The sequence below is a fragment of the Chiroxiphia lanceolata genome, chromosome 5, assembly GCF_009829145.1.
Source record: "Chiroxiphia lanceolata isolate bChiLan1 chromosome 5, bChiLan1.pri, whole genome shotgun sequence".
In the NCBI taxonomy this organism is placed as follows: domain Eukaryota; kingdom Metazoa; phylum Chordata; class Aves; order Passeriformes; family Pipridae; genus Chiroxiphia; species Chiroxiphia lanceolata.
In genome coordinates this window covers 28,264,621-28,285,718 of record NC_045641.1, presented here as the reverse complement: position 1 = coordinate 28,285,718, position 21,098 = coordinate 28,264,621, and positions in this window count along the sequence as shown.

The window sequence follows — 21,098 nt, the reverse complement described above, 5'->3', positions numbered from 1 at the left end:
GCAAAAACATGCCCCCTTCTATCTCCAAAAGATGAACTAAAAGTAAACAAACCTCTAAACAAACCCCCATTTCTTATTGTGTGAACTAATGTTCTATTAATCATATTATTTTGAAAGAACACCATCAGATTTTCTTAGAAGCTTCTGCTTCTGAGCAGAGAAGAACAACTGCAAAGATGACAACCGGAGTGGAAAGGATGGTTACACACTCATAAGTGAGCAAAGCACTCTCCTAACCTGACATAATTTAAAACCAGAACAACTTTTCTGCCCTCCAGGCATTGCTGTAGTAAGGCTTGCACAACATGAATGCTAACTGCACAATTTGTAAATCAGATATACAGACAAAAATTTAGCATAATCTGCAACTCCAATATTTATTTTCCCATTCAATAAAATTCTACTTCTCAGCATTAAGCATAAGAATGAAAAGTAGTGTTCACCTTGAACTTCCATATTAAAATTTCATATCATAAAATGGATGCAAACATAATGTGCAGACTTTCAGATATATTTGGTTACAAGTCTTTCTTTGTCTGGTCCTTTGCCAGATTTTTTATAATAATTTATTTTCTTCTCCTGCCCTGTCTGGCCTTGTGAATAGACAAGTGACTAAGTAATTTGTGAGAACAGACAAATAGGTACATTAATTGTGAAAATATCCTAGAAGTTTGCAAAAAAAGTTATTAAAAAAAAAAGAAAACTTGTAGTGTTGAATGAGCAACTATTAAATATTGGATAGAGAAATAAGAAGATATAACCTCAAATTTGAGAAAAAACCCCAGATACTATGCACAAAACTTGGTATTCTTTTCATGCTATAATACTGACAGACAAATTTTTAATACTATTGCAATAATATTGCAGTCTGTTAGGGACAACCCACTTGTCTTTACATCTTGATAAATTATTTGATAAATGCTAGAAAGGCTCAGTTTTGACTTCCTTTTTCTTCATTTTAATAAGAAAAAGTATTGTTAGAACAAACTCCTAGTAAATTTCAACAAGAGATCCTACCTAAAACATCAATATTATATTGATCTCTGGCACACATACAAAAAACATGACAGTTACTATTACTTTTTTCTCTATTTTTCTTTGTTGTATGATAGAAAGATATTATGTTTTTGGAGATGGAACAGAGCTTTAAAGGTCATGTGTACAACTACATTTTATGAAAATACATAAATATTCAAAAACTATTTAAATTCTCTGGTCTTTCTTAGAATAATTCAATATAATTTGTGCTTAAAAATATTTTTCTGTATTTTTTGTATCTTTGCACATGTTAAAATCACAACAACCATATAAAGTTTCAGTGGATATTGAAAGGTAGTTAACTGGTACAAATGAAAAGAAGTTAACAGACAAGAACAACAAAAAACCAACACAAAATTGCAAATTGAATTGCCCTGAGTTTTTGTATATGGGACGATCAATATTTTGATTGCTATTATTGGAAATTTACGACTGCCATTCCCATTTAAAATCTAGACAAAACAGGGAAATCAATAAAATTGTTCTGTGTGATTGTACTGTGCTAAGATTTTGTACTCTGTGCGTTTTTCACTGCAAGGAAAATACATGCCCAGACCCTACTTAAGTAGTGTTGGTCTCATCTTGACACAAACAACTATAACAAAATGTACACTTTTATTCCCAGATTAAAAAGGGGAGTATAATTTACATTAGCTAATGAAAGATTTCTCCTAAATTAGTTTATGTTAGTCAAATAAAATTCTGACACAATTTCAAGTTGCACACATAGATACTTTCTATAGTCATCAAAAAGAGATGTGAATCTTCAGGCAAATATCCTTACCATTGCAAGGCAGATATCACACAGAGGTGTCCTTCCAGTACTTTTGGACCGTATAAGTTTAGGTAAGACACTTGCTTTCCAGAAGAATAGGTTAGGTAAAAAAATGCTAACCATCAAAAGCCTCATTCAGCACATCTTATAGTCTTATATTTAATTACACATCTAAGGGTTTCACTACGTAAGAAGGAAGGTGGGAAAAAAAAGGAGTAGTGGGAGCTCGAAGAATGACATCGTTCTACTTGCATTATTCACAAAGTTAGGCACTGTGCTTATCTGCAGCTCCTATTAATATCTGAATACTTTAGTGTTCTCGTGAGGACAGAGAAATATGCAAGACTCATGGAAAAAACTAATGAGAAATCTCAAAACTATGAATGATTTGTACTTATTTCTCCTAGCAGCCACCCAGTAATCTCCATGTCTTTGCTAGTATTTCTGTAGCACCTTATTGACACTGGAAGTAACTTTAGAGACTAAAGAAAATATGTAAAACTTTTATTTGATATTCAAAAGATTAAATATATTAAAAATGGCCACATTTTAAATATGATTGAAAGAGTAAAACACACTGCTGTGAATAATAAAATAAATGAAGATGTGTTTCCTACGATTTCACAACTTGAGAATAGATTCTTTCCAGTAAAGTAAGCCCAACTAATGTGTTTCTTGCATTTGCAGTGTTAGTGAGTTTTGTCTGTTATATCTAATGAGAAACAGAAATACATTAGGTGGGTCATAGATAATTTCTCTTGACTTTCATCAGCATTTGTTTCCACATAGTTTATATGTAGTCTCTTTGGGATAACAACCCTATGGGAAAGCATGAATAAAATTGCCTATGGACTAGATAACTGTAGTTTGAAATAGGTAAATGGATTTAATTGTTAAATAGAATCCTGTTAAAATTGCTTTGACTGTATCAGGGCTTAGTGTTCACAGCTACTGACCTTCAGATAATCATTTCCTATAGCTAAATATTGATTTTAGAAAGACCTACCTTCAATATAACTTCAAGGAAAATCAGCACAATTTGATATAACATCAAGGTAGGAGACAAAACTAGGGAAAAAGAAAACCTTTATATATTAGTTGTGGATATGGCTGCATCATAAATCAGGGATCAGAAAAAGAGGGTCAATGCAGCTGCAACTATATCATATTTTATCTAAGGCACAATATCCACTGCATTGTTTCAGCTCTTTTATGTCCTCCAACCTCTTTATGTCCATTTGCTCATACTGCCCATCGAGTTGTGTGAACGTTATTGTGGAGCAAACCTCAAAACACATCCTAAGAGAAGCTGGTTCACTCAGAACTCACACTTCCAACAGTCACACTGCAACACTGTAAAGAAATATCAAAACTAGTATGGGGCAGTCTCTGACAATTTTCAAGAATATTTGCTTTTCCTACTGTAATCCATAAGTGACTGGAGAGCTGCAGCCAAAAAAACCCGAAAAAATTAATAATACAAAATGCACCAGAATCAAATGAGTGACAGAAATTATTAAAAGAAGATGTTAGTGAAGTATTTACGCCATGACAAGTTCTAAGATGTGACTATAAGTTAATTAAAGCATCATCACTTTTTCTGAGCAGTGAAAAATATACTTGTTAAGAAGAAAGGTTTAAAGTAGATGTATCACCAGAAGAATGAGATTTTTTTTTTTAATGTGAGATGCAGTTTTAGGTATCTTCACAAACAAGTTACATTTTGTCACGTCATGGTCTAATTATGTTCTGCTTTCTCTTAAGTAGCTATCTTTGTACTACTCTTGCTGTAGATGTCCTGCCAGTACATATTACTTTGTAAGCATTTCTTTTAAATTAGAACAAAATTGAATCTCGAGAATTCTTCTCTAAAAATATAATTGTACTCTATGGAAAGTAGTAGTGGAGAAAAAAGAGGACAAATAAAATGGCATGGCCTGACCTTTGTTTATGAGAACATATTCCCATCAACTTTCTGTGGAAATAAGATTTTCATTTTGCCTTAAGTGTCAATCAGACAACATTGCTTAGCACATATTCTTCCTTGTCAAACATTTCACTGATTCTTCATTCTGTAGACAGCTTAATAAAAGGTATTTCCCTTAGCATGTTACTGAAACTGTGTATCATTTTCTTTCCATTTCAGATGACATTTGTGGAGCAAGAATCTCAGATGCGTTTTAAGTACATAACTATTAGGACTGTTAACTCCTTTCTTTCTTCATACTTTACAGCAGAGAGAAAAAGAAATTTTTACATTCTGTTTTCTACTGTGGAGGTCATTTGAGATAACTGAACAGGTCTTAACAGTCAGTAGTATTTAAAAGATTTGAAAGTTGCAGATTTCCCTCCCCTTTCTGAAGGTTGCTCAAAGTAAAAAAAAAAACCCTTATAAACAACACACAGAGAGATATAACTCCAACAGAGGAAGCATAACAGAGGCTTGTGCCAAAGACAAAATGTCCCCAGTTACTAGTTGAGGAGCCATCAAGAAACTCCAGGCACAGCTCTGGAGAGGATCAACCTGTATTTCGTAATTGATAAGAAGGAGAAAACAGGAAGAAGAGGAGGATTTGGGATATTTGAGGTGGGGGGTCTGTGGGCCTGTAGTGTCAACAATTGGAGGCAGCGAGGTGTTGGTGATAGACCCTGGAGTAAATGGGGGTCTTGGCCCAGCCACTGGGTTGGGAATGAGGTATATTACAAGTGTCAGCTGCTGGAGAAACTGGGTTAGAGTGATAAGAGTGAGGGGCTCTGCACTGGCAGCTGGAGAGGCACTATGGGTCACAGTCCATGTGCCAGATGCTGGCAGGGGTGTGAGTTTCTGTATCTTCCTCAAACTTGATGTGTGTCAGAATGCAGAGGTCAATAATGCCCACATGATCCCAGGGAGGCAAGAAGCTTGAATGCTTTATTGGACCTAAAAGTTCATGTTTAAAGGGTTTAAGGTTACATATTCATCAGGGGGTTGTAACTATGACAATTATTACAATTAGGGGGTTTCAGGGGATGACATAAGGGAAAAGCCCAGATTAACAAATTTTTGGGGTCTTAAAAATTACCTCATGGGGAAAAACCCATTTTGTCTTAGGGAATTTTACAGGGGCGAACAGGTATTTGGGTCTAGAGAATGCAAGGATTCAGGGAACACAAAGGGAGAGATAAGGTACAATAGGTCTTCTGTACAGGTCTGATGAAATCAGGGTTTGGACTCTGGCTTGGGTACGGTATGTGAGAACATCATGCAAGGAGTCTCTTCACATGCTGCTGAAGAAGGCAGGAAGAATCTACAGGGATGAGGTTAGTGAAAAGAGGTTTTCCCAGCTTCTGTAGCCAATGGCCTTTTGCAAAGACCACTCAAATCTCTCTCTGTAAATATTGTATTTTGGGATCCAACACCAGAATGTGTGTTTAGTTGACTCAAAAACCTCAAGTTGCACCAGGGACAAGTAGGATGCCCTGGGTCTAACAGGGATATTGGGCAGACAAAGGTCTGTGTTGGTATTTGAGGAAGACCTGTGATTATGGGCTGCCTTTGAAATGGGTGTGTGAATGTGTGTGTGTTTTCTAGCAAGCATCAAGCTGGACCAGCTGGCTCGTACGGGCAGGTAAGAAACACAGGATCAGGGCAGGTATGTTGGACAAGCAGAAGGGCCATGCTGGTACTTGGAGGATCCCTGAATGTGCTTGTGAATCTAGAAAGTGTTGCATGTGTGCCTTCATTAGTGACCTTCAGTCCAGACCAGCCAAAGCGGAGGCGGGGCTCTCTGTGCTGACATTGTAGGTCAGTCCTGTATATGGGTGCTGCTAAATGCTGCACCCTGTCTGTACCTAGCTGTGTAGCAGGTGCTGTCATTGTATTCTCTGTCTGTGTTCATGTGTCTCTGTGTGTGTGTATCTGAGAAATGCTCTCAGCAAATCACCTGAACCTTTAAACAGGAAAGGGGCTGCTGCATCCGTTAGTCAGGAATAGGGACTCCAGGTGCCCCGCATGCCCCAGGATGTGCTTCAGTGACCAAGAAGAAGACTCCAGCCTCAGAACTACTGGAGAAAACAGCCCTCAGCACTAAGCATTGATGAGTTGTCAAAGTATGCTTATTCTAGGTTTTGATTTCTGACAGCAAAAGGTATCATGGTTCTCTATCTTTATAAATTAATTATGTGTTTGACACTCTGTATAGAGTTCCTGGACAATTTTTATTATTTTCGGTCCATATATTCTTGGATATTTCATCTTGTTGAAGTTTCTCATCCCTTCACTCCTACAATATAATAAGATGAACTTTGGTATACTTTAGCAACATTACTCCTTTTCTCCCCATAATCTTCCCTGCTTCCATTATGTCTCTCCATTTTGGGCTTCTTTTCTACCTTAAGTATAAATAATTATTCTTCTCCTCCCAAATCATACCTTAATTTTCAAGAAATAATGTTTTCCTACTTCTCTTCTTAATTTTTTTAACAGTCAACTAGGAAAGGATATAGTGAGTTGGCTTCTTCCCCGACAAATATTTGCAAATATCCCAGATATTTTAAAAAATATGGATGACTCCAATCACCATATTATCTTTTTCTTTGTCCTTTTCCTTTCCCTGGGATTCTTATAGCAATTATGTAAAAGAGGCTATTATTACACAATAACGTAATAATAGCGATGTAATTCTCTGTGTTTCAAGCAATTGACAAAAGCAAAAAAGCTTGAAAAGTTGAAAGAAAATGAATATTGTTAGTTGTATGGCATGATAACAAACTAGATAGCGGGTTTTTTTGAAAAAATGTTCCCTATAACTGTTACTTACAACAAATTCATACTTCTATCTATAAATTAATGGGCATAACATAACTGTCAATGGAAAGGATAATTTGGTGGATCTCATTTAAATGGAAAGTTAATAATTCTACATAATTCATGTACTATAACTCTTTATATGCATAGAGAATTACTCAGATACATGAAATATCAAGACCCAGTCAGTAAAATTAAAATTCATAAAATCAAACTGAACAAAGAAGGAAGCAATAGGTTTAGATTTACAAGACTTTTTAAATGGCAAATACAAAAACATATTAAAATATATGAAAAAATATTCAGTAACACTGACCCAGTCACTGGGTTTTATAGAAATTATGCTTTAAAGGCTTTAAAAAGTCAGGGTTTAAAAAAAAAATGAATCTATCCTACTCCTATGACAAAAACTTCATAGATATTGAGATGTAGAATCAGAATATAAAGTCTGATTCTTATTTCTGGGTTGGTTTGTTGTTTGGTAGGTTTTTTCCCAAGATTCCATACCAGTTCCTTATAAATGTATTATATTGATTTAAAATAAAAGGACTGTGTTAAAAACCAGATTTTTACCACAGTTTCTGTATTTCATGTGTGGCCATGGTATTTCCATTGCTACCTGATTGATTAGATTTCATGAGTGTCATTTTTCACTGTCGTTATTTGTTTACATTTAAGTAGTACTCAGAGGTCTCAATCCCTATTGAGATCTATCGGTGCCAAGGATTTGCAATACAGACTATTCTCAGATGAACTGAAAATTAGAATAGTCAGAAGACAGGATAAAGAGAGTGAATTCATTCACAAAGACCTGAATCTGAAAATAGGTAGGTTTTCTTACTGTGTAAATACAGGTGTCTTGGATGCCATCACCATCTCTAAATATAGTACATTCCCCCTACACTCATCCAGGGACTGAGTCCTGGCCCCCAGGCCAGGTAATGTAGACCTGGGCCCCCACTGGTTGGAATGTCCTCTGCCTCAAGTGGAGTGGTGCGTTAGTAAACACAAAGCACTTGTCCCAGGTGTTTTCTAGCTCCCATGCGGTGCTCTGTGGCTCACACACAAAATAATAGTTATTTTGTTCACACAAACAAAATAACTATTATTGTGAGCTTTCTCTGGTTGAAAATGTTGTAATAACACATTGTGAATATGATGAATCCAAGTTACAGAATGGGTTGCTTGAATTCCTACCAGTCTGTTACAGTCAGACTCTTGTTATGGTCCAAAGGAGCAGACTGTGCATGCAAAGGAGGAATTTATTGTCAGTCTAAGTAAATTCTTATTTTATACTTATATATACTTATATATTTTATATAAGATAATATATCTGCTCAAGATTTCTAGAATTCGTCCTGCTATTATGGACACCCTTCACTGCCTGTCTGGCACTTTAGATCAATGGTTTCAGTCTGTGAGGGAGGGCTATGGCAAACTTTTGGCATCCCTGGTTCTTCATGGGGATGAGGATGATGTTGTGTTGAAGATTTCTTTCTCCCTGCAAGATCTGCCTTGTATCATTTTTACTGTCTTGCTTTATACTTTATTTATTGACTTTCAAGTTCACAGTACATCAAAATTCACATCCATGTGTAATATTTTACACATATTTTATACTTGCTTTTTGTTCTCTGATACCTCCCAAACTGGTTTTACTCAACTCCTGATGTGGCATTCTTTTTGTGACCAGTTAATTGGGCATTGGTGGGTAGTTCACAGCCTAGGAGTCACTTGATTTCAGTGGAATTACATAGGGTTATTTTATTTTCCTCTATTGTATACATTTGACTGTATTCAATTTTTCTCCCTTAATAGACCACTTTAGAAATACCTATCAGAGAATGTAGAAGGGTGCAGTAACATTTAAATGACTTAAACCATTTCCTCTTCAGTACCTTTGATTTTTGAGTGAAGTGGATTTCAATATTAGAAGTGTTCAATGGCAACGTATATTAACTACATTAAGCTCTATTAACACATTGGAGCAACAAATTTTGGCAGATGGGCTCATCCAGAAAATAGAGAACATAAAATTCAATGGCCTTTTTCCCACAGCATCAGACAAATTTAAGTCACTCATAACATCAATTTACAGAGAAGGGGCAGATGTATAAATTACTTGAGTTTTACAGGCAACATGAAGCAAACATATGGTGTAAGGTATTTGAAAAGGTAGTTATGAGTCCTGTAAAAATGCTATAATAAACTTCTAAACAGTTTGTTCTGGGGTACTTTTTAAGTGCTGATAGGTGTTCATAACTCTTGGGTCATCTTTCAAACACAATTTCATATTATCAATGGATTTCTCAGCTTTCTGGATTGTTTTTATGTAGCCTTAGCTGTTTTTTAGCTCATATTCAAGTATAATTTTTAATTTTAAAAATTAATTCTAGATGACTCCATTACCAGCCACAGAAAACTTTAAAAAAGCGTATTCTTGAAAATCCACAAACTGAATATGTAAAAACTGCTGCACAGTTAGACAAAGGAATCATTAGTGCATATCCAGAAGAGTAAATACATCACTGTAAATAAATCCGAGCAAAGAAGTCCATTAACCCTTTATAATTTTGGTGATAGATCTTTCCCTCTAACTAGTGACATGTTGACCTATTCTGTGGGCACTCCACAGGTCCTCACTCTGCAGAGCTGCTGCTCACTGTGGCCATACCTTCACTGTTTAATCTTCCACCTCACTCAGGAAGGTAACTCAGTTTTTCAGAGTTGACACATAAGCTCCTTGCTTTGGGAAAACACAGTAAATGACAATCATGATACTGCGTATGAGACAACAAAGAGAATTCAGGAGGTCTTAGGTGTCAGCTTCAGTTATAATTAAAGTATTACAGTCTTCCTTAGCAATGAATTAGCCATCAACCTTTCTCATAAAGATGATGGTGATTAGATGAGGATTTTTGTTATCAATGTGTGCTAAAGGATACATGTTTTTTAGTACCTTATTACCTAAACGTAGCGACCAATGACAGTACATACGTAAACATCAAATCCTAAGAAAATTTTTGTAGTCTTTAAAAACAACACAGAAAGTTTTGATGACAATGTTTTTACTGAAGCCCATAAATACCATAGAGCTGTAGAATACTTTTATGAATACCTTGATATAACAATGACACCTGTCAAAAAAACATTGCATAGCTAGATACCTTAGTATAATCTTCACTTACTGAAATATGCATTTCATTTAGCAAATCTTACCGATTTGGATGTTTAATTCTGTACTTGTAATGCTTTTTGGGTTGATACAAGAGTCTGTGGGGATGTACTGTAATTTAAAGAACTAATCTGGCTTCTTTGGAGTGAGTTCACTAGCAGTATGCTGTCATTTTACTTTGTTTGTTTCTGAATAGATAACTAAACTTTCTGTGATATGCTTTATTTATCAAAACTGGTGCTCTGAATCACTCTTTATGTCCCATTTTGAATTGTGAGTCTAAGTCATGATGGAAGTTGATGGGACAAGATAATTTTTCCACTCCACAAATTTGAAAGTAAATTCACATACCTTAACTGTTTAAACACAAGTTTATGATGATTAGTGAAGTCTTTACATTATTCTTTCAACTTTACCTTGATTACAGTCACAATCTCCATATCAGCATAAACCATGTTTTAAGTTGTAATAATAATAATAATTTTTTTCCAAAGAGCTTTGCAGAAATAAAGTTTAACAATATGGCAGTTCAGTACAGATCAAAAAATAAATATAGAAATAAATATAGAAAAAGCTTATGTGATGTTAGGAACATGAGAACATCAATAACAGTATGAGAGCAAGATCTGTCTGCTTGTTATTTTGTCTCTGCTGTAAGTAAATGTCAAGGGAAGGGGGTGAGTTGGGTAAAAAAATGGGATGCTTCCCTTAATACTCTTCCTGTCTCCACTATATTTGACTTGGGATTCCTGAGGCAGATACATTTTGTGTAACATATGTTTCCCTTTTTGAGGGAACAGAGACTTCTTGTTTAACTTCACAGAAACAGTTGAAGGATTTGGCCTTTTTCACCACTATTGCTTTTTTGTGAATGGAGGGATAACAGCTGATTTCACTTCTCAGCTTTTGAAAATCTCTACCTATGACTTTTAATTTCCTGTAGAACTTTAAACTGAAAATTGTCTCCAAACAAGATGCTTTCTATGATTACTTTCTACAGAAGACTTAACTGAAAAACCTGAAATATTTAATGTATGGTTACAATGTACTTTATTAAAAAAGCATACAATATTCAGTCGATATCTATGAATGGAAATAGTGTAGACAGGGTGGTGGAGTCAAAATTCACCTCTGTATTCAGTTGCTGCTCTCTGCAAATTCTGGGTCTTAGGTTATAGGAGTTGCAGTAGAATAAATGAGAAAATCAATGTAGGTTCAGTTGAAATACCTAATTAACTCACCTTTTGGCCTACCTTTGATAAATCCCTTCCTAATAATTTTTGTTCATTCCTCAAAAGTTTTAGCAAAACCTCCAAAAGAAATTTGCTCTTACTGAATGCTAAGCTGTCATCCTTTATATTCTTTTAACCTGTTTTTTAATTACTTTATGCTTCCGGACTCCCTTACAAATGCATCTTGCTTTAGCAAATTCAGCACATATAGCAAAGGATTGGTAGTATTCTGGAAGTAGATAGGGATTTAAATAATGAAAGTGTCTGTAATTGTACTGGTTTTAAAAAAGAAAAACAGAGTATCTGAATTCTGCATCTCAGATATGAAGAAGAACTTCCTGGAAAAAACTGGTGGTAACACGCATCCATGACATATTAGCAGGCTAAGGATGTAGATGGGTCAAGGAGATCAATGCTGTACAGCTGTCTGTCATTCACTCTAATGGCTCAAAATTGTTATATTAGAGGTTAAGATCTCTTCTCAAAAATATCGGGTGCTCACAGTCTTCATGATGGCAATTCTGCTGTGGGTGTGGCCAGCTTGTTCTCTGAAGTCCTGCTGTGAAAGAGGCTCAAACCAAAAATCAAGGCTGCACTTTCTGTAGTAGGCCACGAGAAACAGGATAAGATTTCTAAGGCATATCTAAACGAAACTTCTTCACCTTTCAGAATAAAACACAGAGATTAAAAAAGAAAAGATGATCAGTTTAAGGAAGATACTTCTCAAAGATGGAAAGTCTTGCCTTAAAAGCTTCTTTGAGTTGTTAGATGTGGAAGTCTCATCATTTGTCAAAAATAAGAGTGAGGCTGTAAAGGTAAGTATCCAAATCCAAGGAAAGAGAAGAAAAACTTCTCAATGGAGACATATAATTTTTAACAGTGTGCAAAAAATCATGACAGAAACTCCTCTGGTTTTACTTTGTTGAACAGCTTTTGCCCAATCCCCTCTTTTTACTTTGATCAATAAGATTCACTCTTCTTCAGTACATTTGAAGAGTGCAACACAATAAAAATTGCTGGAGTTTTATACCCAAAACTATGACAAAACATGTGGCCTCTAAACACATTCTATGAAATAAATTTACTTATGCGGTTCTTTATTTTTTAAACAATTTACAGAAATATACATTTTTTATTGTTGTTTAGATATGAATACTAGATAAGTGATACAGAACAAAACAGACTTATTTGAAAGATAGCAAAGGAAGTAATATTTACAGTACTGAATTAGAAGGATTTATTGTATAGATTGTCTATTGTAGGTCTTTTCTGTGGATATAGAACTGCCTGCTATAGATAGCTGTGCACTGTTGACAGAAAATGAATATCTTAATTGGAGTTCCATAAAATATATATTTGTATAATTTTACTGTTTACCATCTTTAAAATGTTCCCTCTCTGGAAAAGTCAGTCTTAATGACATTAAAAATAGTAAAGTAGGATTACCTAATAACATAAAATCAAGAGGACATAGATTTTTCCAGAGAATATATTAAGACTATGAATTTTGTTGTTCAGGATGATGTTGGAAGACATGAGATGAAAAAGATTATAGGGATATTGAAAGTTTAGAATTATATTGAGACCATACCTTTTTCAGACATCTCATTAAACATAAATTGGATTAGGACAAAAATATGGGGACATATTTTGCCACAGTGGCCCACTGGTTTGGGATAGTAATGGAGGAGGATGTTTCTCTGAACATTTTCTATTGCTCCTCAAAGGAGATAAGCTATTGAATTAAACAGAAAGTTGGTAATTTTCCTCGTTTTATCTGGGATAGAGTTAATTTTTATCCTAGCACCTGGTACAGTGTTGTGTTATGGATTTAATATGAGAATAAAGTTGACAATACACTGATGTTTTGGTTGTTGCTGAGTTATTCTTACCCTAAGGCCTTTCTAGTTCCCCAAGCTCTGTCAGTGGGGAGGTGCACAAGAAGCCAGGAGGGAGCAAGGTCAGGACGGCTGACCCAAACTGGCCAAAGGAATATTTCTATATTCATAGAACATTGTGCTCAGTATATAAATGGGGGAGTTTGGGGGGGCTGCTGAATGCTGCTCAAGGATGGGCTGATATTTTTTGTTTCTGTTGGGTTTTATCCTTCTCTCTCATTATTATTATTATTATTATTATTATTATTATTATTATTATACTGTTCTTATCTGAATACATGAATTTTACCTTTTATTTCCAGTTCTCCCAGCTGAGGGGAGGGTGATGAAGTGAGTGAGTGGCTGCATGCTACTTAGTTGCTGACTGGGGTCAGATGACAACAAAAATCCAGCACAAAATTATTTATTGAAGGTGTCTTAAATTCAAGATTAATAAACTATGTTAGACAGTGAAGATTTCTACATAATTACATGCTCTCAGGTGATGTTAGCAATCTAGAGCAAAGTCCTACCAGATCTCAGCTCATGTAGACCTGTTCCCACAGGTCTTTCCAGCTATAGAAACTTGGGCTGGGGAACAGATTCATATCACTCTGTTAAGGAAAAAAATGAAAGAAATAATGTCTCCAGAGAGATAGATAAAGACATAAAATTCCTTGGCGTATGTTGTATTGAAAAGAGAAAACCTCAAATATGCTAATAACTCTCTTATATGTGACAAGCATTACTAGATTACGCCACCAATTAAATCCATAAGAAATTATTCATATTTAACACAATTCTGTTCATAAAGTTCACTAACATTATGAGACGAAAATACACACACATCCAGATCTCACAACCACTTATGTTTAATTATTTGTTTATTAGATAATCCATCTTTTGTGGGATTTTTCCAATATTTAGACTTGAGAGACTATTATTCAAATGGTTAGTAGATTACTGTGGTTATTAAGATGTTTTAGAATTAAATCTAGGACTTGTCACTAGTGGGTTTATATGACAAAATGGACAAGTTAAGCATATTTAGAGACTAATAAGATTTCTCATTTCTTGCATACACTTTGGAGGAGAACTTTTGAAATAAAGTTTATAATGATTTCTATTAGCATGTGACAAAATAGCATATAAGGTATATAATGTTTGAAAATTTTTACATTTCTGAATGTTTTGGGCTATCACTTCTGGGTACTTTTGGCCTCCTGTGATTCCCATACTACAATCATGTAAAACTACAAGTTAACAATAACCTTCAGGTGGTTACAACCTAATCTAAGTCAAATCATCTGAGCCAGATCTTCTGCTGGCAAAGTTTTTTTTAATTAATACATTACTTCTCATGTCACAATAAATAAACCAGAGAACAAGGACATCTAATTTTAAAAACATATAAAAGAATATCTTTGGTTTTCCTGTCTACAAAACAAAAAGCTACATCCTAATAAAAGATCCAATGAATCTTAAAATGTCTTATCTGCTTGTACTTGAAACAAATTTCCTTATATCTCTTGAAACAAATTTCTTTATGTTTCTTGATACTGTTACCCATTCTTTGTTCCTGTCTCTCTGTCTCCTAAGCTAATGGAAAGTCAACCCAATTAGCTATTAACAAGATCAGCAGTGTAAGTCACTTCAGTTTTTTAGTCTAGTTGTGACAATGTCAGACATCACAAATAAAAAAACACACTCACATCTCCTTGGAAATTAGAAAAAAAGTAAAACATGGAATTCATTAGCCTTCTCCTGGGGCAGTCAATGGTAATGTATCTGCCAATCATTTTAAAGCTATGACCACTGTACAGTCTCCCTAAGCAAATTTTTAATTTATATACAATTATATTACAAATGTACTTTCCATATCTTACATAAATAAATAGCTAATATCTCCCAAGATTTTTAACAAATTCTAGAAAGACTCTGTCATTAATAATTCTATTATAATTTAATGGTTCTGCTTGTCATCAGGTCATAGTTTTTGCTGTATTCCCTTAGGGAACCAGTGCTGTACAAATTCTAAGTAAATTAGTTTAAATGAAAACAAATTAATGGTGAATCATGCAAACTGACCTTTACCTGTTGTAATGCCAGATTATTATCTGTAAGTCAGTAAATACTGCAGGATAAGTGATTCATTTAAACTTTAATCACATTAATGAGAAGTGAATTTTAATTCAGCAAAATATCCTTAGTGGATTCCCTTGTATGAATATTATGAGTAGAAAGGAGATATATGAAAGTCAAGGAGTGGAGGAGGACATGTACTAGAAAGGGTGGAAGAGATATAGTGCAGTTGTGGTCTTTAGGAGAAGATGTGTATGTTTACATGTCTAAAGCTTCTATTCATAGACAACGAATGATCGGTTACAACACATCAGATTAGCTAGCCTCTACTACTGTCAGGCACTTTGTGACTACTCTGTCAAAGATGGTATACCCTAAAAATCACAGGCATTTCTGACTTTAAAATATGCCCCTAGAAGTTGTGAGTCCTAGATGTGGCAGAGTGCTAAGTGCTTTGTTAGTTAACTGCCATCCAGTGAATTCCGCCTCTGGATGACAATTACAGTTACCAGTGGTACCTGAAAAATACAGGAAGATTTTATATACTGGATATATGCCTTTTCCAAAAGAAAATAAACATGTTGTGTGACAATGGTAAGTATGCTTGTAATATGAAGAAATGAAAGGTCCAATAAAAAGGTAAACTATATTCACTACAGCTCATTAATGTTTTATACCAATAAGGTTATGACATGACTGGTGTGGATGACATGAGTCTGGAATGCAGCAAGTGGAATGAACTGGGGTTTGACTAGAAAATGGGGCTGAAGCTCAGTAGTTTTGGATGGAAGTTTATGGCGCAGCTAAACAAGTGGGGCCATTTTTTCATGTCCTGTCATACTGTGCAAAGAGGATAAGAGCTTCTCTCTTTCCACTTAGATGAGTTAGAAAAACTACTAGTTCTATGGAATATTAGTTTTTGATGTTTTATGATTATATAGCACCCTGCAAGTCAGAGACCTGATTATGAAGGTCTATAGATGCCATGATAAACAATAAACAAAGAGTAATATCAGAAGGAATGGGTTTAATACCAAGAAGATATTTTCTTCTGGGATTTAGGAGAGAGTGTATCTTCATATTTGTCAGTAGAGAAGACTGTTTTTCATAACCAATAACTCTGTTGTAATGAAAATTTGTTTCTGTGCTAGGCAAATTTTCCCCTGTGCTCCAAGATGTGCTGTTGTAATCTATTAGGCTGGCACCTCTAAGTAAATTTGTAATGTTTCTGAGAGAACTGATTTGTTATTTAAACACACTTTAAGCTTCCTTTTTGGTGATTCTTGAATTACAAGGTTCTGCAAAATGTTGTAAGGCATAGCTCTTAAAAAATAAGGCAAAAAATAAGTTATTTCATTTTTCTAGCTTATGCAGTTTTGCTAGTATAGTCAAGACAAGATTTTCTCTTAGCCTAGCTGTCCATACTTCTGTCATTTTTACTGTTTTAGTTTGTTTTGTTTTTTTTTCTGGGGAGATTTCCATGATGTTTTTAATCTTCACCTGAGGATGTCTTTTCTGCTTTTTTTCTGAGGCTGTCTTTTTCACATTTGATTCATACTCATAGCTACCAAAGATCTGTTAAGTAACATCTCTTTCTCATTATGATATACAGCTGTCAATAGTGCACACCATTATGCTATTCCTTAAAACTTAGTGCTGATTAATCTGATCATGTTTACATGTCTAACTATTTCTAGTTTTTCAGAGTCACAGAGAAAACTTGCTGTTCATTTCCTCTACATTATTTAGCACATCAAACTCAAGGTCCAGAGAAAGATGTTTTCCGGATTAGACCAAAAAAGAGTGGATAGACATTTCACAATGTCGGGGGCTTTAGAAATTCTTGTGTATATCCGGACCACCTAACTCGGGCTATACAGCCTTTTCAGCTGTGCTTCTTTGAACAAAGAAGTACACCATATATTTAGTCATGTTTAGTCATATGTACATGATATCTACAACTTGTATGAAAAAGGGTACCTTATAAAAACCTTGGCTTGGAAAAGTATGTCTGAGTGGCAGGTACTTAGTCATGACAAGATTGAGAGCCAACCTCTCAAACACAGAAAGTACCTGGGCCTGTTTTGTTCTTTACAAAGTTTGTGCTCAAAATAATTTGAAGCGCCTGGCAGTTGCCTATTCTTATACCTATGATTCATTTAATAGAGAGCATTTCTAGTAGAAGAAACAGATCCAGGAGTTTGCCAATTGACATGTCAGCTGTCAGCTCTACAGATGTTATTGGATACTAAACACTCATTATCAGCTTTCAGCTGCTATGATGAAAAAACAGAGATATGAAGGTCTGTCATAGTTTTTCCCTTGCTTCATTTAACTTTAACAAGTCACCGGACAAAGTAATTGAAAGTTTATTGTGGAGTATTTTTATGTGCTGCAAGTAAGTGGAAAATATAATTTCATAGCTCCTGATGCTCCCTGAAAAAGAAACAGAATAGATTCCTCCAAACACTTGAGTATTTTCATGTTAGGCAGATCGTGTCGCCACCTGATTTATGTCAGTTTAAGACACTGCAATAAGGTATTTTCCAAGATGATTTATCAAACTCTGAGAGATAACACTTTTTCCTCCTCTGTTGTATTATTGTCACTATTTTCCATTAATTCTTTGCTTATTTTCTTTATTTCTTACAGGCAACTTCACTTAGTGACTGAAACAGTAAAAAAATGTAAGAAAAATGTTATAGTTAATTTATTTTAAGAATTTTCACATTAACAACACAAAGTTATACAAGAAAATAGCTATTATCTCAGTCTGAGGTCATAGCTACAGGTGTAAAACTGCATTAGTAATCTTTTTGGCAATGATTACATTGAGGGGAGAAATTTACCTTTTTCTTTTTGTCAATCTAAAGCTTTAATGACTTTATGTCAGAAGACTGTAAATGAATGTCAGACAATGAGGGGTTGTGAAAAATAAAAAGACAGGTTTACAGCAGCTTTCATTTTCTTTCAAGCTTTTATTCTAGTTTGATGTCTTTGCTATTTCATAAAATCTTAGAGCAAGGGAAAGACCCTCAAAGATCATCTAGTTATAATTCCACTGCTGTGGACAGGGACATCTTCGAATGGTTGCATCCTTAGGGTAGTAGTCAACATCTTGAAGTCCCAATAGACACCAGTGGCAAGTGGTATCCCTCAGGGATCTGTTCGTGGGACCAGCCATTAGTGACATAGGCAAAAGGATTGAGCGTACACTCAGCAAATTTGTGGGAGGCACCAAGCTGAGTGATGTGTTTGATACAACTAAAAGATGGGATGCCATCCAGAGGGACCTGCACAAGCTCAAGAAGTGGGCCCATGGGAATCTCAGGAGATTTAACAATACCAAGTGCAAGGTACTGCATCTGGATCTGGGCAATCACCTGTATCAATACAGGCTGGGAGATGAACAGATCGAGAGCAGCCCTGCTGAGAAGGACTTGGGGCATCCACCCCCTCTCTAGGAAGTCTGTTACAGTGTTTGAACACCCACTTGGTAAACAAATGCTTGCTAATGTCCAGTCTAAACCTTCTCTGGCACAAGTTTACATCATTCCCATGTATCCTATCAATGGGTACAGGGGAGAAAAGATCAACCTCTCCCTTTCTTTTTCCCCTCCTCAGGAAGCTGTAGAGAGCAGTGAGGTCACCACTCAGCCTCCTTTTCTCTAACCTAGACAAGCCCAAAGTCCTTAGCTGTGGCTCGTAGGAAGTTCCTTCCACTTCTTTCACCTGCTTTTGTGCCCTCCTCTGGAGGCATTCAAGGACCTTCACATCCTTTTTAAATTTTGGGACCCTGATCTGAACAGAGCTCTCAAGGTGAGGCCATACTAATGCCAAGTCTTAATAATTGAAAGCACTAGAGGCCTTCAAAAATATGCTCATGAAGATTATAGAATCTGCATCGTTGAAGATTTTAAAAGCTCATCAAGACATGCCATGAGCTGCATGATCTAGCTTCAGAGTTAGGCCTGCTTTCGGCAGGTGTTAGAATTGGAGGACTTTAGAAATCCCTTCCACTCCAAAATATACAACAAACCTAATTCCCTATCCCCTATCTGTTCTGGCTTGCCAAGATCATTCTTGAAGGCTGAGATACCAATTAGATTACAATTAGCAAACTCAGCGCAGCACCTGGTACTTGTGAGATTTGGCCTTTCCTTCATGCATGAATCTAGTGAGCAAATGTTTTATTCTTAAAGTATCTGAATGTATGTGGGTATATCAAGAAATGGCAAGAACAGCAAATTTGAATCAATATGCAACTTCTGACCTCATTGTGCCTAGCAATGTTGGGAAAATATAAATGATCCTCTCTGTTTTCTGATGTGCAACAAGAAATAATCTCATTTTAGTTTTTTTATCGTACGTGCTTTATATCACTTGATACTGCAGAACTGCAGCAATAAGGTATGATCATCATGGTATGAACTACAGTTAGTTATACAGAGAAGTTTATTTGAAGCTCAACTTTGATAACAATTGCTTCTTTTGGATACTGTTTCTTTTAATTAGTTCCAATACTATTTAATCTGAAAACTGATGTACAGTCACACAGAGTAGCACAGAGCTGAATATTTCACATAGAGAACAAAGCTTGAGTGTAAGTACCAAGCTGTAATTCTTTAAACCTCTGTAAGAAGAAGTTTAGGGTGTGTGCATTTGAGAATTCCCTGGGGACTGGTGTGACATTGGTGTCTGCTATGATGTAGAGTCAGAGAAGCTCAGAAGAACCTTTTTGATGGGTTAAAGCTCTTTAATACAGCAAAATTCTCAAAACTGTTAACTTCAGAGAACATAATTAAAGATTCATACTGTTAATCTAAAATATACCCAGATTTTTTAGATGCTACAATATGTCAGAGTGTGAACAAGCATATTTTATAATGATCTTAGACATTCCAGGTTATTCTGTTGGATTCAACTACCTAAATTGTCTTTTTCTTCATCGTTACCTCATTTAAAAGTGCAGTTTACTTTATTTTTTCCCCCAGCATTTTCTTTTCAAGTCTTCTGTTTGAACCATAGGGTTTTATCAGCAAGAGTAAAATGAGTGGGTTCGATCCTCTCCTATTGCTAAGAATAAAGAATATCTTAATTAAACCCAAATGTAAATAATCTACATTAGAGAACGAGACAGTACAATATATTTCAAATGTCTCCATCATGATTTAGAAATTATCAAGGAGGGTTTTATCTGGAGTCCAGCTGATTGATCACTGCCATTTTCATCACAAAATACAGAGACCTTTGGAAGATAAACCCTGTAACCTAGCAGTTATTTTTAATTCATATTAAAAAGTTTGAATTACTGCTCTTGCACTGAGGATGAACACTCTCGCCAGAGCAAAGGTAACACCAAAATGGTTGAGTGACGGGGATTATTCAGCTCTACAGTTTAAGCCATGGAGTTGCAAAATAAAAGCAAAATTTAAAAAAGCATTGCAATGTGACACTCAGTTAAGACACTAAGGAGAGGAAAAGGCCTTAGTAAGCTGAACCCTACAGGCATTCCCTGGTTGATATTAGGAAGAATGACCTGATATTCCCTCACTGATGATGGGGAAAATCACTCTGTGAACCTCATAATCTTGGAGGTAAGTCAGACATGATTGGAATAGAAAGACTGGTTCCAGTGTCCTGCCCTAAACTATGGTGATCAAGCACTGGGCTGGGTGGCATATACTCCTGATCAGTCCCAAGGACATGATTTACTACCCTTTTCTACAGCTCTTTTCACAGTCCAGTTTCTTCACTTCACCACCAGCTACTCTACTTACTCTTCCCCCAGGGATCTCAGTTTTGCTGACTTTTTATACCTACTTGTTATTCACGATGTGGTTGCCCTGGAAAATTCCACCTTGGTAAGCAGTTCTGTAAGGTAATACCTCTGTTTATACATAGTTTTTCATTTCTACCATTTCTCATGTTGTTGTCATCTGAGTCAGGCTAGTCAGGCTTGGCCAGCTGCATTTACTTTTACATCTACTCCTTTGCTGTCTGTAAAACTCCTATATTTTCGCTTGCTGTTCCCTTCTTAGTGTAGTTCAGGGTGGACCTTTTTCTATGAATATTCCAAAACAAGTAGCAGCCCATAAACACTGCTTATTTATCTGGTCTTTAATCTGCCCTA